Source organism: Gorilla gorilla, chromosome 13 (genome assembly GCF_029281585.2).
Source record: "Gorilla gorilla gorilla isolate KB3781 chromosome 13, NHGRI_mGorGor1-v2.1_pri, whole genome shotgun sequence".
NCBI classification, from domain to species: Eukaryota; Metazoa; Chordata; class Mammalia; order Primates; family Hominidae; genus Gorilla; species Gorilla gorilla.
Genome location: NC_073237.2, coordinates 58,736,881 through 58,741,225, shown reverse-complemented (window position 1 = coordinate 58,741,225; position 4,345 = coordinate 58,736,881). Strand labels below are relative to the sequence as shown.

Below are 4,345 nucleotides of genomic sequence, written 5' to 3'. Positions count from 1 at the left end.
GTTGGCCTTGGTGTTCTCCCGCAAGAAATGGCCACTGGAGAGATGCTGGAGGCCAAAATTCTGGGCCGAGAGGAGCGGCCGGAGGATGACCATGTGCAGGAGTTTGGAAGCCATTGCCTTTGGGAGGAGTGGGGTGGCCAAAGGCGCAGCCAAGACGACCAGAGGGAGCACCAAGAACTTTGTTTCTTGGCCCCAACCTCTGGCACCCTCTGCTGGCTCTGGTACTCTGGTTACTCTCCTACTCAGGGAAGGAGAGACTTTTAAGACAACCCCTCCCCTTAGCCCTGTGCGGGGACTAACTCAGCCCTGTGCCAGTAGTCACATTCCATAAAGTCACAGCAAACACTGAATTAGCAAATACTGAACCATTGCTCCTAAAAGAAATACAGGGTTAGGTCTGGCGAGTCTCTGGTCACATTTTCACCAATCAATACATAACCTTGTTTTATGTGTGTTTCTGATTTGGGGACACTTTATTTAATATATATTGTTGATTCACTAATTTTGAACTCACACCCAACAGCACTGTAACTCATGCCTGAACAAAACTTATACATGGAATTTTCTTTGCAAGGCACATTACAGCCTTCTTGGGCTTAAGGACACTTCAGTAACTTTATGACCAGTCTTGGGGGCCATTTTAAACATTGAAATCATCAATGAAAACCATGTGGAAAACATGACATTAAATGGACCATGACTTTTTTTTCTTTTTTTTCATTTGGAGACAGGGTCTTACTCTGTCACCCAAGCTGGAGTGCAGTGGCACAATTATAGCTCATTGCAGCCTTGATTTCCTTGGGCTCAAGCCATCCTCCCACCTCAGACTCCCAAGTAGCCGGGACTACAGACCTGTGCAATCATGCCTGGCTGATTTTTGTATTTTTTGTAGAGATGGGGTTTTGCTGTGTTGCCCAGGCTGGTGTCGAACCCCTGAGCTCAAGGGATCCTCCTGCCTTGGCCTCCCAAAGTGCTGGGATTACAGGCATGAGCCACTGTGCATGGCCGAAATTTTTTTCAATATGAGAGCTGAAATAAGAAGGCAGAGTCTGTGTCACCTTGTTTGCCTCGGCTGGGCACGTGCACACCCAGCAACTCAAAATTTTTACAACTCTGCGTGTGTCTCAATGACCACAAAAGTGCCATGAAAATTGATTTGGGGATTACAAATAGATTTTGGTGAGTAGACAAATTTGCAAATATAGAATCTGCAAATGATGAGCATCTACTATACCTAGACTTCACTCTTCTCCCTACTTATAATCTATTGGTACATCCCATTGACTGAACCCAACCAGAGGTCAAAATAACCTGTCAATACCATCTTATAAAGGTCAACTTCCTGAGTACCAAACAGGGTAAGCGAGGGTGGACAGTGGATCTGCAGGGGATCTAGAAAATATTCAGCATATCATCCCACGTTATCTGTAGCCTTGACTGGGATCCCTAGGGATCTGCCTATTTTGTAAGACATTCATTCACTCATTCTTTTGTTCATCAAGCATTTACTAAGCACCTAGCAATAAGCTATGTTCTGTGAGGTGTCTAGTAGAGGCTTAAAAATATTAGAAGATGTCGACCCCATTCTCTAAGGGCTCACAGTCCAGAAAGAAGAGATGATAGTCAATTGACACATATTTGAGCACCTCCTATATTCCAGACTCTTTTTTAGGTGCCCAGGATATGGCAGGTCCCAGGACAAATCTTTGTCCTGGCATAACTTACAGACCAGAGCAGAAGAAAGGGAAGTGGTTGAAAGACCTCATTGAAGGAGGGTTAGCGCTCTCATAGGAGCATTCACTCATCAGGGGAACAAGTAGGGCAGTGAGCATGGCCACAGAATAGTCAGCAAGAGCTTTCTGGAGGCAAGAAAGAGTATGGTTTGAAGGGCTCTGAGTCAGCGCCTGGAACCCAGATTGGGGAAGTAAAAATGATGAGAGATGAAGGCAAGTATTTGCAAAAATATGATTATATTACTAGTCCCAGTGCTGAGAAGTTCCAAAGAGAGGGACAGGTTAAAGCACTGCATGAGCTCACAGGAGGGTAAGACCATGTTGAACAGACCCTACAAGGACAAGCAAGACTTGGGCATGCAAACAAGAGCCAGACAAAATATTCCAGAGCTCCTGGCTCACTGTAATAACTTTCTCAAAGACAGGGGTTCCTATCATGCCTCCCCAGCCTCTGTGCTGCACACAGTGTTGTCCTGCATACCTCCACTCAGTGGCATGCATTCTGCTAGCCTATAGCTGCCCTTAATTGCCCAGGGAGGCCCACCTCCTCCTCCGGAGCACAAGAGTCAGAGTGGTAAAGAGAAGTTCTCCAAAGAGAGACTCAAAAGCTTAAGGTAAAATTGTGGGGCAAGTGGGATCCTGGGGTACTGCTCAAATCACATCATGCATGGCCCTCTTTTCCTTCATGGTGGTTCTGAGGTCAGAGAAATGTTCAACAACAATGCACACACTCTCCCAGTTCAACGTCAAGTAGTCATGCTCCATAGAAGCTGGAAGGATGGATGGATGATGGATGGATGGGAACATAGCATAACCTAATTCTCTATACTGTGTGGGACCAGGCAGGCTTCAAGCAGTGGTTCCTTCCCCTCACTGAGGCTGGGAGTTCACCAAGTCCCTATATGCCTGGCTCTGCTCTAGTCCCTCTCGCAGACATGAACTCATTTCATACTTCCAAGAACCTTGAGAGGTGACTATTGTTTGCTCCATGTAATGCATGGTAGCTTAGTAACCTATTCCAAACATCATGGCTAGCAAGAGGTGAATTTAGACTTGACTCTAATGCCTCTGACTCCAAGTCATGTCCTCTCTCTGTGTTCCTTTTCCATTTGCTTCCTCTTTTCTTTTCCTTTTCCTAATTATTTAGCAGGAAGTCCTTCTGAAACGGGATCTTCTCTGTTCTAAACGGGACTTAATGGAATACCCTCCTTGGCAAAGACACTTTCATTTCTGTGAATTATGGGAGCTCTTGCTACTCTCTTGGGAGTGACTTGTTCTTTTAACCTCTCAAAGCACTTCCCCACCCCTCATAACATTTAAACCTTACAAGAACCATATAGGATAATTAGGTAAAGTTATGATCCATAGTTTCAGATAAGTAAACACAGGCTCTGAGGAATTTAATAACTAATCTGAAAATCATGCAGCCTTACCCTGAGACAAAACAAGAAAGACTCTCCAGAGTTCCAATCTCTTCCTCCTGGCCTAGAAATGGCAAGTGGGCAACATCTTTTACGGAGAGAAGTTCCGAGGCGAAGTTCAGGGAATGAGAAAGACCTGTGATCAGTTGACAATGCCTGTCATGGGTGAGAAAAAGGAAAATAGAGGCACATGTGCTTGGTATTTGCTATCCCAACTTACCCATAACTATTTCAAAGCCTTAAGTTGTTTCTCACCTTAATGAGGAATTATGTTAATTCCCTTACAAGTAAGGCCTGGCACATAGTTGATGCTTACTACAGAGATGTACTATAATTTACTGAGTGACTGCTATTCCTCAGGCACTGTGCCAGGCTACATAGCTACATTCAAGTGTATCATTACTAAGTATTTAGATTTACTAAATTTAAACACAGTCTTAGATATACTTTGAAAAAACCACACCCCTGTATTACACAGTTCTTAGTAACAGAATTTTTAATATCTTAATAAAGAATTCTTACATGCTAAATAAGCTCAACTTAAGTTTATTAAGAAAGCATTGGTCAGGCACAGTGGCTCATGTCTATAATTTCAGCACTTTGAGAGGCTAAGACTGGAGGATTGCTTGAGCCCAGTTCGAAACCAGCCGGGGCAGTATTGTGAGACCTTGTCTCTACCAAAAAAAAAAAAAGTTTTAATTAGCCAGGTGTGGTAGTGCATACCTGTAGTCCCAGCTAATTGGGAGGCTGAGTCAGGAGGATTGCTTGAGCCCAGGAAGTAGAGGTTGCAGTAAGCTGTAATTGTGCCACTGTCTGCAGCCAGACCCTGTCTCCAAAAAAAAAAAAAAAGAAGGAAGGAAGCATTTATATTTATAACTGGGATAAATGCACTGTCAGTATTTTAGGGATGAAGTTTACTGCCAGCAAGCGCAGTGAGGGCAGGAGCTCTGTTCCATTCATCTTTATGTCTCCAGTGTCTGGCCAGCTGTACATTAATATAAATATGGATGGATAAGTGAGTAAATGAATGAAGCTCAGAGCCATCTGCTGATAACGTAACCAGTAACATGTGACACACTACATGTTCTCTCTCTAGTGGCCATGAAAGTTGCAAGGACAATTTTATCAACTTCGGTCCACAATTTTTTTTTTTTTTTGTAGAGATGGGGGGGTCTCACTCTGTTGCCCAGG

The 4,345-nt window shown here is 43.9% G+C and overlaps 1 protein-coding gene across 2 annotated transcripts in view; it reads right to left on the bottom strand.

Annotated features, from left to right (window-relative positions):
• Positions 1–3,983, bottom strand: part of ERMP1 (endoplasmic reticulum metallopeptidase 1) — an 82,076-nt gene extending 78,093 nt beyond the window's left edge. For both annotated transcript variants that reach the window (XM_055350607.2, XM_019033587.4), the window contains exons 1-2: positions 3,878–3,983; positions 3,167–3,310 (exon numbers count right to left, since the gene is read on the bottom strand). The gene's annotated coding sequence lies outside the window, so the exon portion shown is untranslated. The remainder of the gene's footprint in view (positions 1–3,166; positions 3,311–3,877) is intronic.
• Positions 3,984–4,345: the final 362 nt, after the last annotated feature.